Here is a 17,276-nt window from a genome sequence, read left to right as displayed (position 1 = left end):
CATGACTCACTTACGCACTGCTTATCTGATTATCTCCAGTTTCTTGCATGACACGTGCACCTTGATGCTAGATGTCTCGCGTGTTTGGAAAAGGATGAACAAAGCTCATGTAAAAGAAAAGAGTTGAAGAGCATAGATTCCCGACGATTGAGGAGGAGCAAGGAACCTCGCGGTGGAGCGTCTGCAAGGAACCTTGCGCCTTTCCCCTGTTTTTTTGCCTCCTGCCCACCTATAAACAAATAAAAGAACATGAACTTTTCTCTAACCACTAGAAATGGTACATCAGGATGCTAAGTTGAAGATGTTTTATACTCCCTCTATTCCCAAATATAAGTCTTTTTAGATATTTCAATAAGGGACTACATACGAAACAAAATGAGTGAATCTACACTGTAAAATATGTCTACATACATCCGTATGTTGTAGTCTATTTGAAATGGCTAGAAAGACTTATATTTAGGAATGGAGGGAGTAGTTTATATTGAATTATTGATAACCATGCAACAAGCCACGCATGCACAGGACGCATGCAGCCACGCATGTACACAAGCCAACGCACTAAGTCCATCCGATCCAACTCATGCATAGACGCGCACAACATGGAGCACACAACGCACGTACACAAGACGTGCATGCACACACGCTCGACCGGAGAATGAACGTGAATAACACATGCATGCGCACACACTCGGCTGCATGGAGGCGTGCGCCATCCGCGGCGACGTCTGGTTCATCGTGCTACGACGAAGCTCGCATACAACGGTGCATACGCATCTCTTGCAGCACCTCTTTGCCGTCGTTGCTCAACTACTAGTCGGAGACGAAGACGACCGCAGCCTCGGCCTTAGAGCTAGCACCGATGGAAAAACACGCACGCTGCACGCACACGAGCACATATGGAGTGCCCACGACGTGGTGGTGGTGCATCCCCAGTCGCCTCTACTCCTTCTGCGCACGTTGTCTATCAAGGCGGGTGCATGCTAATGATGATGTGGGTGAGATCTTCTAGGACTCAGATGATGACGAGGAAAATTATGAGACACAAGGTGATGTACACCGTCAAGGTCCACGGTCAAGGGGGTGCTAGTAAGTGCTTAGATGTGCTTAAAGAAAGTACAATAGAGCCGGGTCAGCGGACTATAAGGAATAAACTAGTATATTTATGCTTAGTTGGAGGAAAGAGAAACGGATAGAGAAGGTAAGCGGGCTCTTCATGAAGAGCTAGCTCTAGCACGTGCTCCTAGGCACTTTGTGAGAATGAAAGGTGGGCTACAGAATAAAAAAGTACTAGTACTCTCTTTTGATCTACTATTGTACATGTTGACTATAAGATGGGCTGTAGATGACATGGCACTGGCTTATACTACTAATGCTCTTTAGATGAGGTGCTAGGTGCATTAAATGGCTTAGTAACTCAAGTCTTCAATGCATTGGTGCTTAGTTTATTAGTGCCACATCATAATTTATGCCTACGTGGTAGGCTTAGGAGCTGGCTACTTCTGGGCCCTCCTGACCAAGGGCGTCGTCGCCAACCAGACACTCACCTCCGGGCTCCAGCAACACCACGCCCGCGCTTGTTGCGTAGAACGCCAACAATATCTACTTGTTCGTCGGTGCCGGACAGATACGCACCAACACACCAACTGTAGGGTCGTACGTACACTGATCAGTGCTTGTTACAGCTTCCCTTTTTTATTTAAACTACATGGTCACTCTTAACTTGTCTCATTTCGGCTCGCTTCGCAAGTGGTAAACCGAATGCAACGGAATTAGTATACATCACCTGGTAAAACGAGTGCGCATGAGATGTCCAGTGAGCTCAAATCTTTTTTTTGCGGGAATCTGGTGAGCTCAAATCTGTTACGTGATACTGAAATAGTAGATTTGGTTTCACTAGTCATGTAGTCAAAAGTGAAAACATATTTTTGTCCTATAATATATCAGGGGTAGAATGGTCTTTTCATGTTAGACTTAACACCGTTATGTGCCAAAATTGACGGAAGTGTCATGAAGGGAACAAAATAAAAATTGTGTGTCAAAAAGGGGAAATGATACTTTTTAGGGCCAAAAAAGGAAGCAAAATTTAAGAAAGGGCCAAATAAGGAATTCTCTCGATGATATTTCCCCGTCCGGACCGATCCCAAGTTGGCTTCTCACCTTCTTGGCCCAACAAAAACCCCTCCCCCCCTCCCGCACGCGCTTCCCGCCCGGCGCCAGCTGAGCCCACCGCTCCACATTGATGGCACGTCAGGGCGACGCGACCTCTCACTGCTTTCGCCGTTGAAGCGGCGCGCTGACCGAGGGCACCGCCCGCTGCATGCCCGACACTTCAGACTACATAGTGGATAGTAACTTTAGAGCAAGTATTACAATTAGATGACATAAGCAGGCTATAAGGATTTAAATATAGTATTTGTGCTTAGTTGAAGGAGAGAGAAGAGCAGAGAGAAGAGAAGCCGATTGTAAACGTGTAGCCGGTTGTACTCCAACATACTTTGTGAGACAAAAGGTGGGGCCATTATTAATGATATTGTATTTATACTAAAGGGACTAACAGACGCCTTAATTACTTCTTTTTTTTGAGACAAACCTTGGTGGGGCTATTATTGACTTTTTTGAGCTATTATTGACTTGGACGTGGGGTTTGGGGGCCAAAGGCCTACTATTATACTCGCACGGCCGACCTGACATGCTCTACCCTAGTCGCCGCTGTATCATATGGTTTCGCACAATTCTAGATCTTAGCGCCGCCACGCAATTCTTCTCCAGCCCTCCTTTCGGCGTGCACCGCGAGAAGGGATAACAGTCCTCCGAACCCCGCCTTTCGTGATCCTGTACGACAGAGGGGCGATCAGGTTTTTGGGAAGCACACTCCTGTGACTGCTGCCAGCGACGACTTCCTCAACGACAGCCTTCTTCCCCGACCTCGGTAACCTCTTCATCAACGACATGAGTGACAACATCAACCACATCGGTTCTGCTCCCGCTGTACAGTATGTGATTCTGTCCTCCTGGTTTAGTCCGCATCATTAGTTTGATGTTTGCAATTGTCGTCATGATATATTTACTGCTGATTCGGATTAAATCTCATACTAAATTGCTCATATATTCAACAATCCAACCCAAAAACCTGATTACAGGCAATTTACTCCGAGTGGTTTTGCTGCGCTTTTGAAGCCGCCTACTTTTAAGGGGGTGCAATATAAAAGGTGGCGCACAAGAGCAGTATATTGTTTTTTAGATCATGTACTGCTATGACGCCACTAAGGGTAAGCTTGAGGGCGATCTTAATCCTACATAGCAGGAAGCTTTTCAGAACATGGATACCCTCTTCAAAGCCGCCCTGCTGAGTGTTCTTGACGATTCCATTGTGGATTCATATATGTCGTTTGACAGAGGCGAAGACATGTGGGCTGCACTCGAGGCCACGTTTGGGCCCTCGGGCGCTGGCAACGAGTTGTACGTCATGGAGCAATTCTGTGACTACAAGATGACTGATGAGCGCTCTGTTGTTCAGCAGACTCATGAGATACAGTCACTCTCTAAGGAACTTGAGTACTTTAAGTGTGTGTTGCCGAACAAATTTGTTGCTGGGACCATCATTGCCAAGCTTCCACCTTTGTGGAACGATTTTGCTACTTCTCTGAAAAACAAGAGACATGAGTTTTCTGTTTTGGATCTCATTAGCACTCTTGATTTTGAGGAGAAGGCGAGAGCAAAAGACACACGTGCTCGGGTCGCCGAGGGAGATTCTAGTGCCCACATGGTACACGAGAAGAACTTCCAGCCCAACCAGCCCCAAAACAACAAGAAAAATCTCAGGGGAAAGGCAAGTTTGATGCAAAGAACAAGCCGTCACATTCTACCAACTTCAAGAAGAATTCTCATAACGGGAAGGGATACAAACCTCAATTTTGGTAGCACGGCACAAAATTTATATCGCTGCATCTACCTGCTGTCAGCTAACCTCATGGTGCTCTAGGTATTCCTACATTCGTAACTAGGTACAATGACCACCGCAAGATGAAATTAGCTTATTCGTACGTTGACTTGCTGAATGCAGTGTGGAACGATCCTGTCATGTGTGGAGGAGCAAACAAGCAGTGCAACCGAAGGTGGAAATCAACCAAGGACTTATGAAATTATATGTAATCTTCCTCAGGCAGGTCAGTATCCCCTTCGTCCAGATGATCGTGTTTTGTCATGCCGAGCTATTGATATGTGCTATTATTTTGCAACACCGTTTAAGTATAGCTACTGTTTTCCTATCTTTTCAGATTCGGGACAATGAATATGATATCAGGGGAACTGCACAATATGGACCCATGTTGAGTCATCTCTATTGCCTCATGTGTTTGCTGCAAATGTGTCAGCATCAATTGCCAGATGAGGCAGCTAGCTAGCTGTGGAGTTGCCAACATGCTCAAAGTGCTCGCAACATTGAGAAGAAACAAGCATGCCCAGGAAATTAATGCGTGCGCAGGAAGGACCTTTGCTCAGAGAAGCATTGACTAATTTTCTTTATTTCCACACCTTCTCACAACTTTGTATATTGGTTATAGTATGGTGAATCATTGAGATGCATAGACATGCTGAACCTTTGTTCTTCTGAATGTTAGTTTAATGTGAGTGTCTGCATCCAGTACCGCATCCTCTAATTTGGTGGACGCACACAAAGAAAATAAATCTCCTTAATTTACTCCATAACCACCCAATTAAATAGGCCTAGTAACAAACCAGGCGCATGTAGTGACGGGCGGGCACATGCATCCTGCATGCATGGCCAGTCAGCCAAGCCCATGCGCCAGCTCCAATGCAGCAACACAAAAGAAGAGAGCGGTTCTTGGGAAAAAACGAGTAGTTAGTGCAGCGGGCCTTATAAACACGAACTACTCGCTCTCCCGCTTCCGTCTCCCCACCCAATTCCCCCCGCTCCCCAATCTTCCTCACTCGTTCAGAAAACCCCGCTCACCTTCTTCCTCATTCATACAGAAAACGCCTGCTCCTCTTCTTCCACTCCTACAAAAATCCCCAGCCCTCCTTCTTCCCCACTCGCACTGCCACTAGGCTCGTCTCTGGCTACTCTGCTCAAACCCGTGAGCTCGGTGCGACGCCCACAAGGAAAATGGAGTCGGCTGGCCCCAGCGCCAAGAAGATGAGGCTCCCGCCAGCGGCGACTTCGGTTGTAGATCCCGCACCCGGTAGCGCGGGGAGAAGAGGCGATCCCCCCCCCACCCGGATCTAAGGAACCGGTAGAATCTCCAGTGGACTGCATCAGCGATCTCCCAGGCGTCATCCTTGAGGAGATCATCCCGCTTCTCCCCACCAAGGATTGCTGCCGCACACAAGTCCTCTCAACTCGGTGGCGCCTTCTATGGCGCACCGTACCCCTCAATCTCGACTGTCGTCAGATATCTGTCCTTCCTGAATTTGATCTCATCAGAGCCATCGTCTCTTCTCACCAGCAGGGCCCCGTTCAATGCCTCTGCATCCCGACAAGCTACCTGCTGTCCATACCCAGCAAGGTGGACGCTTGGCTGACATCCCCTAAATTCAGAAAACTCCAGCAGTTTGAGTTCTTCCATTACCACAAAAGTTTCATACCACGAACATACCAAGAATTCGTGCCCACACCACCGTTGTCCATCTCGCGGTTTTCCTTCTCTCTCCAGACCGCCACCTTCGCCCGGTGCCATCTACCAGACGATCTGGTACAAATGCTTTGACTCCCATTGCTAAAAAAACTTTCGCTTGTGGTGGTTTATCTGTCGGAGGCCTCACTGCACAGCATCATCCACTCCAGTTGCCCTGCCCTGGAGCGCTTGCTGATTGTTTTGGGAATAGAAATCGGTATCAGTTGTCTCCAAGTAAAGTCGCCTCACCTTAAAAGCATTGGAATTTTTTTAAAGGACAGCATCTCATCATCGAAGATGCCCCTTCACTTGAAAGGTTGCTCCTTCATAATTGTTATACACCTTCAGAAATAACTATCGTCTCTACGCCCAAACTGGAGACCTTGGGTGTAATTCGTGACCTATTTAATAATCACAAGGAGTTGGTGTTTGGCTCCTCACTTTTTCAGGTACCGAATATTATCACCTACACATTTGTAATCATATGCTGCATTTTTCATTTGTGCGCATAAGTTTTATATCATCTTGGAGTACACTTTGGGTACTAATATTATGTTATATGCTCAATGAATAGTTCATCCATTGATAGCCTATCAATGCTACTGGATTCTGTCAAGATCATATATATCAGAATGTATAGTTTTGATCTGGACATAATTATTGGCTTGTTGCGATGCTTTCGATCTCTGGAGAATTTATACATAGAGGTGATGATTTCATGCACATTGAAAGCCCGTATATATTGTACTAGAATTAACTGTTCAGCTGTCGTTCTTTCGACATACTCTTTTTTCAAACCTTAACTGTTTTCAATCTTCATGTCTACTTAGGCAGAACCACATGGAGAAAAACATATAACCAATCGCTGGCGTAATAAGCACAAGGATTTTCTCAGTTCTCATGACATTCGTTTGAGGACAATAACGATGGGACGATATGCATCCAACCAGGCAAACAGAAGCTTTGTCACATTCTTCCTGTTGAATGCGAGGTTACTATTGTCCACGAGGCTTAATTTTTACAGCAAGAGATTTCTCAGGGACGAACATGTTGAACAGCAAAAAAAGAAGTTTCAGGTGGACAAATGGGCTTCTAAACGTGCTCGATTTCTATTTACAACAAGTTGTAGACATCCTGAAATAATTTTTTTTGCACAGGATGTTGATTTTATGGATCGGACCGATCCGTTTGTTTGTGACTGCAAAAAAGAGTGGTTGGGTTAGATGTTACTGTCATGTTCAATCTGGGTTTTGTCTAAACATTTGATGAAAAATTAATCCTTGGGCTTTTTGTACCATTCGTATGCTTGACTTGCACGTTGTTGCCCTCGTACTCCCCTCCACCTGCCACTACACTGCTGCATCTTCCATGGCTGCTGTTCGTTCCCGTCCGAGGCCTTGTCGTTGTTCTCCGCCTTGGTTAGCTCGCTGTGCCCGCCGCTGTCTGGTGTTGTCAACATGGTCAACAACCAAGAGGAATCAGGAGATGACTGTACGTGGAGAGGCTGACAGTAGGGACCCACCAGGGTCATTGCATTTCGCAAGCAGGTGCCTCGTTATTACAAGCCAAAAAAATACTTCCTCCTAATTGTTTGACAACTTGGTTCCATGCCATTGTCAATGTAGTCAATAAACGAGAAAATTACACAACGAGCGGATAACACCAGGGACCCAGCAGCTCGCCCAGTTGTTTTTCAGTTCTAGAGACGGAGCTCAACTGCGCGCTGTGCGAGGGCTGTGGCCCGTCTAGCCCACGCTTACGCTTTTATTAAGCACATGACAAGCCCAGTTGATATATTTTTTCTTTCTGAAATTGGCTAGCCTAGTTCTTTTTTTGGAGAATACCAAAACCGAGGCCTACTTCATTTTCTCAGCCCTGCTGGGCTGCAAATCTTTCAAGACAAGGAGGGATGTAAGTAGTAAGAAATGGGCTTCCCCAAAAAACGGGCTATAAGTTGTAAGAAATGGGTTGTACATTTTTAAACCAAAGCCAACCAGAAATTGCATTAAAATATCATTTTTTCAGGATTTCTCTACTCTCTACTCTTATAAAAAGCAAAGCCAACTGGCAATTACATTAAAATATCATCTTTTCTCCCACAAGATAAACTACTCATACAAATGCATCTTCATGTTCCGTGCAACGAACGTGCATCTTGCTAGTTAAGATTCTAAATTTCATTCATTTTTTTGGGAGAATTGTTTTTTTAATTTTATTTTGATATAATTTTTTCAAAATTATTTTTAACGTGACTCGAAATTTCGTGATTAAAAGAGTTCGGACCCCACTGAAATATGCAAAGTTTTGTTGAATTTTTTAGCAGTGCCCAGAATCTATGGTCTGTAATGCTAATAAAAAGAATACGGGCTTCAAATATCCTTAAGAATTAGCAAATGGGCTGTCAATTATTGAAAATAATGGCTAATGGGCTGTATGCTATTTTCCACATATTTGGAGGCTGACTTCTGGGCCTACTAGGTTGACGATGATGCTGTCCTAATTTTTTTTGACGCGTACGCAAGGCTTTGCCAACTTAGTCAACACACAGCAGTGACTGTTGGATGCCCATCCAATGGTCGCCGTGCTTCTTAAATCTCGGATCTTCCTGCTCCAGCCACCCAAACCAGCGCCGGTGGGAGTGCCTGCTCCCTCCTCCTGTGGCTGGCTGTGCTGCCGCCAGGCCATCCCTCTAACCACCCACACATCCTGTTATTTTTCGGCGACGTCAGCCTCACCTCGCAGTCGACCAGTCAGCGCTCGTTCTCCCCTCAGCATGGGCATCCGCTGCGGTGGCTTCGCCGGCTCTGGGTGGTTCTCTTCCTGGGCCTCGCCCTCGTCCATCGCGTTTGTGCTCTCGGTGCGGCGAGGTCAACATGGGCAACAAAGAACAGCCATCGGAAGAGGCTGACAGTAGGGGCCCACACAGGAAAATGCCTCCTTATTACGCGCAAAATAATGATTCCTCCACCTGATAGCTGGGACCCATCGGAAGGGTCTCTGTATTTCGTGAAAAAATGTCCCCCCCGCTGTCAGCTCGGACCCACCGGAAATGCCTCCTTATTACGCACAAAAAAATGAATACTCCCCCTGCTAGCTGGGACTCACCTTGGTGGGAGGCTGACTTGTGGGCCTACTAAGTTTACGGGAATAGAGGGCTTTGTCAACTTAGTCAATATGAACGATTCTAGCTCCAGTGACCATACGATGTCCATCGAACGGCCGTAGTGCTTCTTCAACCTCTGGTCTTCGTGCTCCAGCCGCCCAAAGCAGCGCCGGTCGTGCCGCATGCTCCTGCCTCACCGCCCCCTACTACTCCCACCGCTGGCCAGGCCATCCCTCTACTCACCCACACCCCCTGTTATTCCGCGGTGACGGTAGCCTCACACCGCAGCCAAACCAGTGAACACTCGTACTCCTCTTCGCGTGGGCATCCGCTGCCGTGTCTTCCCCGGCTCTGCGTCGTCCCTTTCTTAGGCCTCGCAGTCGTCCATATCCATGGTGCTCTCGGCGCGACGTGGTCAATGCGGTCAACGACCGACTTCCATCGGAAGAGTACTGTGCGTGGAGAGGCTGACAGCTGGGTCCATGGCGGCCACAAGGAAGTGCCTCCTTATTATGTGCAAAATAATTATTCTTCCACCTGACAGCAGGGACCCACCGGACGGGCCACCGTATTTCGCGAAAAAACGTTTCCCCCTGACTGCTGGGACCCACCAGCTACATCTTTGCACGCAAGGAAGTGCGTCCGGGCAAAAAAAAACGATTCGCCCCCCTGACTGCTGGGACCCACCAGCTACATCTTCACACGCAAGGAAGTGCGTCCGAGAAAAAAAATACAAAACGATTCGCCCCCTGCCTGCTGGGACCCACCAGCTACATCTTCGCAAGCAAGGAAGTGCCTCACAGTCGGGACCCACCTGCTCGAAGCGTACGTAGCATTGTCATTCTGGTCGCGAACGTGTACGTACATACTGGTCGATGTAGAGGCGCGCACGTGTCGTAGTAGAGGCGCGCACGTAGCATGTACACGTACGTACAACAGCCAGGGTGCAAGAAAGAAAATACGGCCACGTACGTACATACGGGCAGGGTCTCGAACGCCTACTCACGCATACGTACATGGCTGGGTCGGAACGGAGAAACAGCATCATCGTCATGTTCATGGGGAGCCAACCGACTGGGTCGGAACGGAATGCGTGATCGTGTTCATCGGGAGGGCTTGGACGGAACATGCGATGGAAACGAGGCCTGGTGTACCGCACAACGGAGGAAACAGACCTCCTACGTTCGGAATGGGGTCCTGTTGATCGGGAGGGATGTGGCGTACCACAAAACGGAGGAAATGGACCTCCTACGATCGAAACGGGGGTCCTGTTGATCGGGAGGGGTGTGGCGTACCGCAAAATGGATGAAACGGACCTCCTACGGTCGAAACGAGGGTCCTGTTGATCGGGAGGGGTGTGGCGTACCGCAAAACGGACGAAACGGACCTCCTACGGTCGAAATGGGGTCCTGTTCATCGGGAGGGGTGTGGCGTACCGCAAAACGAGACTCCACGGGATACTGTTCATCTCCATCGTCGACCTCCTCCAGCCTCCACGGGGTACCGTCGACCCTCCTCCAGCCTCCACGGGCTCCTGTTCATCCAGCCTCCACCGTGCGCTACTCCACCGGCTACTGTTCAACCACCCCTCCACGGGCACCCCTCCACCATCTACTGTTCATCCAGCCCTCCACACCACGGGGTCCTATTCAACCACCCCTCCACGGGCACCCCTCCACCGTCTACTGTTCATCCAGCCCTCCACACCACGGGGTCCAGTTCATCCAGAGGCAACACCACCACTCACTGTTCATCCGACACCCCCCCCACAACGCTCACTGTTCATCCAATCGACCGACTTCAGTTAGCAGCAGTAGCGAAGGAATCGCTCGACCGGGTTCAGTTAACAGTCATCAATCGATCCCTCAGGTTTAGTAACGCATAGCCTACAGTGCAATCGCTCGGGTTCAGTTAGAGCCCAACGCCTCACTCGGGTTCAGTTAGAGCCAACGCCTCGCACACACGCGCGTACGTGTATGAGAGAAATGCGCATCGCTCGGCCCCTGACCTCCCAACGTAACCGGGAACTCCCTGAAATTTTCCTCTCCCTCGCTTCTACCATGGTTTTTTCCGTCATGGACGGCCCAAAGAATGTCATGCAGCTGCGTCTCCGGCTCGCCCAGGACAAAAAGCCCATTTTCTATCATGATTTTTTGTCATAGAAGTAGGAGCCCACCACATATATGATGATATCGGGTTTTGTCACAATTGTCGTCATAGAAGTGTCATATGTATGACAGAAAAAAAATTTGTTCGGCCCAAAATGTCACAGATGTGTCTTTTTTTGTAGTGTATTCATTGTAATATCGGAGACCTTGTATTCATATTCGAGTAACAATAGAAGGCTGGTTTGTTCTATGCTAAGCAGTGCCGTAATCCAAAAGACTTCATCTCGATCTCTGGGCTGGAATACGGGGCGATCCGGTTTTCTCTCAGCCGGGGTGCCATAGGCTTGGTATCCCTTTCTTTTTGTTTTGTTTTTTCAAGGTTTTTGCCTGAGTTTTTCTTTTTCCGTGGCTTTGTGGTCTGGAAACTGAAGAAGTTGCCCTCTTCTTTGTTTCTAGAGTGGCTTGTCAGTCCTAAATGTTTCCCTAGACCCTGTCATCTCCATCCTAGCCCAAATCCCAATATTCTTTTTATTGGGAATATTCCTTTACTATTAAAGGAATAACATAAATTGCCTTAGGTTGTGAAGCAACCTATATTTCTATCACTCCAAAAATTCCCAAATAATTCTCATAATTTTTTTGGTTCATATCTTGATCAAATATGGCAAAACTTTTCATTGTCATGTTCAAAAGTAATTCCCCAATATTCCTTTTTCTATTCTGTCCTGAATGACACTTTGTGAAGGAAGTATCATTTATATTCTCCCTATGGCTCCCAAAATTTTTGGGCATGTTTATATGTCCAAATAATTGCCTCATGCACAAGATCAAAGTTATTTTCCTAGCCAATCTTCCTCAGTGAATTTTCAAAGTTTCTGTCAAACAGAAGGCTTTGTGAAGGAAGTACTAGCTAGGAGTATCCAAATGAGTTGAACTTTTGCACACTCCTTAATGTGCTTATATTAACCCCTTACACCTATTTGTAGCCCCATACAATTATCTATGTGAGCACAAGAGAATCTCTTTGTTTCTAGCAATATTTTCAGGTTGTGAAGCAAGTATATTTTATATTGCTTCAAAAATCCTGATAAATTACCAGATCATTCTTATACCCATAAAACATATCTCCACCCAATTTGGCATCATTTGAATGAGCCATTTGATCACCATAATTATTCCAAGTTTCTGGTCAGTAGAGATGTTTGTGAAGAAAGTGCCATTTTGGCTTGGCCAATTGGTATGAGACTTTTTGAGCATCTCCATGTGAGTGCACCATCATGATCTAGTTTATGGACCATTTTGGTCAGTTGTGAAGCAACTGCAGTAAATCTTGGTCCATTTCCCCTCAAAACCTCCAGGATCATAGTCCCTCCATAGCTAAACACCCCAGACAACTTATTTGGCTTCAAGAAATTCCCTGTTGATCACATTGAGCTGATAAAGTTTACTGAGTAAACTTCAGAGCTCACTAACCTTTTAACCATAGCCATTTTCACCTAGTTACCACCGTAGTTGAGACCTACCCTGGAGGAACTTACCACTAAACTACGTTTTCCAACCCTTGGCATCTTCTTCATGCCAGTCCACGCGGTGACCACGACAATGGCGTGCCTGTGCACACGCTCTGTCTGAAGTGGCCGCGTCCAGTGGCTGTTTGTGCCGGACACCCTCCCCCTCTTGCTGTCTTCGCGCTCGTGAGCATGTCCCTTGGCTTCCTCTCATCGTTGTCACCTTGGACCCCTCTCCCCCTCCGTCCTCTTCCTCACCGACGCAAACCGCCATGCGACCACGGGTGAGCAGCGCCGACGTGCATTATTGGCGCTTGGATGCTTCCCTCCCCTCGACCTCTTCTACCCATGAGCTCTGCGGCTCGTCCGCATCTCCTTCGTCGCCTTCCCCCGAGCCCATGTGTGAGCACACGCGTCCGTGGCGCCAGCCACGCGTCCACAGCGACGCCAGCGCGGCTCCCTCTCCCCCTTGGCTATTTAAGCAGCCGAGGCCTCCCGATCGCCCCAAGCTCTGCGCCTTGCTCCTATACTCCTGCCCAGCCCCTCCATTGAGCTCGAGTAGCTCTCCTCGACTCCCCTGGCCGTCATGGCCGCAGTCGGCCTCGGCCTAAATTGGCTCGATGCTGGCCCTCCCCCTCCTTTCTGTAGCCACCGGAGAAGTCCCCTCGACCTCCTGACCCTCCCAACTTACTTGCCCCTCGCCGGAGTACCCCACAGCCCCGTAGCCCAACCTCACCCGAAGCCATCTCCGCTGGAGTCCACTCCCTCGTCGCTCTGGTCCTCCTTGGCGTCCCTGCCCAAGCGGGATGGATGCGGCGCTTCTCCCTGATCTCTCCGGTACCCGTAGCCTCGCCAGAGGCGGTCTGTGGCGCCGGAGCTCGTCGCCGGAGCACGCCGGTCCTGCTCTGCCTCGCGGGGCAGGCGCGAGGTGGACGACGACCTTGGGCTAGGTGGGCCCCATCTCCACGCAGCCCCACCCGTCGGCGAGCGGGCGTTGACCCGGGCTGCCCACGTGGATAAGTGACGAGCCCCACAGCCCGTGGGACCCGCCCGTCAGCCTCCCAGCCGCTGCCCCTGCGTTGACCCAGGTACGCTGACGTGGATAAGTGGAGATGTAATCCACTAATTACGTCTTCACTTTCCGAAAGCGTATTTCTGAAAACCCGTTTCTGCCTTATCCACTCAGGGACTTGGTTGTGATGTTATTTTTGCAGAAAAGTCCATGAACTTCAACCCCTCATAACTTTTCAACCGTAACTCCGTTTAAGGTGAAACCAACGCTCACTTCTCCATTTCGTGGAGCCCGTTCTGTTGGTCATGCTTTCACTATGGTTTGACACTGTGAAAATGACCATTATTCCCTTGCCCTTATTCAGTCCTCTCCGAGAGAGAATGTTTTCCGGCGATTCATTCCGCGAGTTTCTCGCACTTCTCCCCGATCATTTCTTCCACCCTAGGCAAGATACAATACCCACTTGCATGATAATCATGCAGTAGCCATGGTTTTCAACTTAAATCTTTATTAAATGTATGCTTGTTGAAAAGATGGTTATCGTTGTTCTGGTAATGTTTAGAGTTGCACGTTCCCTTTTGTGCTATGTTGTCTTGTACTCTGTTACCATGTTCTACCTGCTAGTATTTCCTTTCATATGTTTATGCTTGCTAGTAGTACATGTTGATGTTGGAGATGGTCATGCTAGTCAGTATGCCATGCTCAGTGGATATGATTTATTGTTGATATGGTGGATAGTTATGTGATACCTTCATGATTATGTTGATATCATGTTCATGCATTTTATCATGGCTCAACATATTTGCATTCAAGTTAACTGGAATAAATTGAAGTTGAACAACTGTTGGCTGAGTCATGGTGCCGCTGAAACGATGCTGACCAGTGCAACCACGCTTACCGGTATGGGACGGTCCTAACTGGGTCTATTATCGTGCCTCTCGCCGGTGCCTCCAACGAGGGATGGTTATGGGCGCGCGCTACCCTAATCAGGTAGGCGAACATAAGCCTTGTGTGCCCGTGGTTGAGTTAAGTTTTTGGGTCCGAGAGTGGATCGTTGCCACGACGGTGGTTTGAGGTGTCTTGAGGTAGGTGTCGGCTTGTGGGAACGGGGGTCCCCAGACTTGCCTGCCTGCGGCCTGCAACATGGCTCAAGTGGGGGCCCAATGCAACCCAGCTCCATCAGCTCAAGCTCAAGACCCTCGCGAGGGGCCAAGCCTCGTGGGGCGGACGAGAGGGAGCTTCCTCAGGAGTAGCCTTCTCAGGCAGGCTCGCGAGGAGGCCGAGAGATCAAGGCAGGGCACCTCCCGAGGGGCCCGTGACACAAGCCATGACGATCAAGGACCAGGCGGGCGCCAGGCGGGCGCCGGCCTGCGCAGTGTCCTTGTTTCCCTTTCGGTGCAAAGGGGGCAAGCACAGGCCAAGGCATCAGGCAAAGGTTACTGTTTCGGTGCAACAAGACCAAGACAAGCAGAACGGCAGGATGGAGGTCATAGTGGAGCCTAGGGCGGCGTCACCGTCAGAACCTTTGGCAGCCGAAGACCAACTTTAGTCAAGATAATTGTACCAGATGTTCCCCTTCAAAATGGCCAATTCTTGGCGCCCTTCTCGCTCATTATTTGGGAAGAGGCCCAGGGCCGCCGCCTATAAATCGGACTAGCCACCCACAGGGTAGAGGCATCTAGAGATCAACTAGAGAGAGAGAGAGAAGCGACTGAACTCACCCAAGCAGTTCATCGCACCAGCTCAAGAACAGCCCCTCGCGAGGCTGTTCTCCCTTTGTACTGTTCATCATGAGCCCCTGAGGCAATCCACCACACCACACACTGGAGTAGGGTATTACACCACAATGGTGGCCTGAACTAGTATAAAACTCGTGTCCCTTGTGTGTTCATCTTTCTTGCTTAGATCTTTGTGAGACTTCAAGATGTGAGCTGGTAGGGGAGAGATCTCCATGTGAACCCCAGTGTTCGAACCTCAAGGGTCTGCCGGAACCCGAAATCCGACATTTGGCACGCCAGGTAGGGGTGCGCCGGAATCTTTCTTTCACTGGTCGTGTCTGATCTTCCGCCGTGACCATGGCTGACGCTCGCCGAGCCCACGCCGAGCGTCGGGCTGCTCTCGCCACCCGCGTCGCCCAGATGGCGCCCGTCGGTGGACGACCCTGTCGTTCTCCGTCGCCTGCCACCAACGCCGCCACCGGCCTGGCGGGGAACGAGCAGCATGCCTCGTCCCTGCATCCTTCGGTGCAGCGCGATGGCCGCACCGCCACCCCGTCGCTGACTCCAGCCGGTTCGTCGTCCCATGCCCTTCGTGCCCCCACGGACGCGCATGCCGCGCTGCTCCTGGTGCGTGATCTCCTGCACTACCTCCCCATCGACGACCTCTACGAGGATTGGCTCGCCCGCATCACCGAGCACGTCAGCGCCGCAGGGTGCTCTCCCATGTCGTCCCTCTCGCTGCCTCGCCCTCCATCCTACGCAGGAGGCAAGGAGCAGGAGGTGCCTCCACCACCTCCTCCCCAAGAAGGCGCCCTGGCTCCAAGGCACGCGGCCCCAGGTCGAGACCCGTCACGTCCGGCGCCTGCGCGATAAGAAAGGAGCTGCCAAGAGACCCCTCACCCCCAAGAAGGTGCTCCTATGCTCCCAGCACTGGTGCGCCATGACCGAATCCCTGCACCGCCACGTCAAGACCTAGCGTTGCTCCAGGCAGCGGCGCGTGGGAATCCCCAGGAGCAAGCCCCACCTCAGCAGAGAGCTCTGGTGGCCACTGCAGGCTGCCGCACTTTCACCTCCGAGCTGCGTAGCGTCGCGTGGCCCGACAAGTTCAAGCCAGACCTGCCTCCACACTACGATGGCACTACAGACCCCGCGGAGTTCCTCCAGCTCTACGAGTTGGGCATCGATGCCGCCAACGGAGATGAGAAGGTCATGGCGAATTGGTTTCCCATGGCACTCAAGGATGGTGCCCGCACCTGGCTCCTGAACCTGGCCCCAGGAACGATCTCCTCCTAGGACGAGATGTGCACCCGCTTCATCGCCAACTTCCAAGGTACTCGCGACCGACCCCCGGCTATGAGCGACCTGCGCCGCATCAAGCAACAGCCAGGAGAGACCCTGCAGAAGTACATCCAGTGCTTCAACAACGCCCGCCTCAAGATTCCCAAGGTGACTGAGAAGGCCATCATTTCAGCCTTCTCCGACGGTGTGCGCGACATCAAGATGAAGGAGGAGCTAGCAATCCATGAAGACCTGTGCACATTGCTGGAGTTGTTCAACCTGGCGACCAAGTGCGCCAGGGCTGAGGAAGGGTGCCTCTCCCTCCTCGAGCTCCCGCATGCCGACCTAGAAGAGAAGAAGCCCAAGGTCAAGGACGTGAAGCGCAAGGGGGCTGCTATGCTCACAGCAGAGCCAGACACCAAGCAAGGCAGGGATCAGCCTGAGTCATCTAAGGGCAGCTGGTACTGCGTGTACCACGACCTCCACACACACAACACCAATGAATGTTAGGAGCTCAAGGCCGTGCGAGATGGACGTATCGACCGACGCCCCGACCGCAACGACCGGGGCTATGGCCGAGGAGGAGTAAGAGGTGGAGGAAGATGGGAAGACCGTGGCCCTCGCCAAGGGTGGTGTGACCAGCCTCGCGAGGACCACTGGCAGGACCAGCCTCGCGAGGGAGGTTGAAGGGATCAGCCTTGTGAGGACGGCCCTCAAGGCAACGCAGGCCTCCCTCCTCTACCACCACCACCAAGGAGGAATGAAGACCATCACCAGGACGAGGGGGCTGGGGGCGTCCAGGAGCCACGTGCAATCACTTGCATCCTGGGCGGCGCTCAGGCCCCAGCCTCTCAGCGCTTCTTCAAGCAGTTTGCTCGCAAGCTGAATGTAGTCCTCCCCAAGCGTGAGGCCACGC

This window comes from Triticum dicoccoides, chromosome 3B (assembly GCF_002162155.2).
Source record: "Triticum dicoccoides isolate Atlit2015 ecotype Zavitan chromosome 3B, WEW_v2.0, whole genome shotgun sequence".
In the NCBI taxonomy this organism is placed as follows: Eukaryota; Viridiplantae; Streptophyta; class Magnoliopsida; order Poales; family Poaceae; genus Triticum; species Triticum dicoccoides.
Note: the sequence above shows the minus strand (reverse complement) of the source record.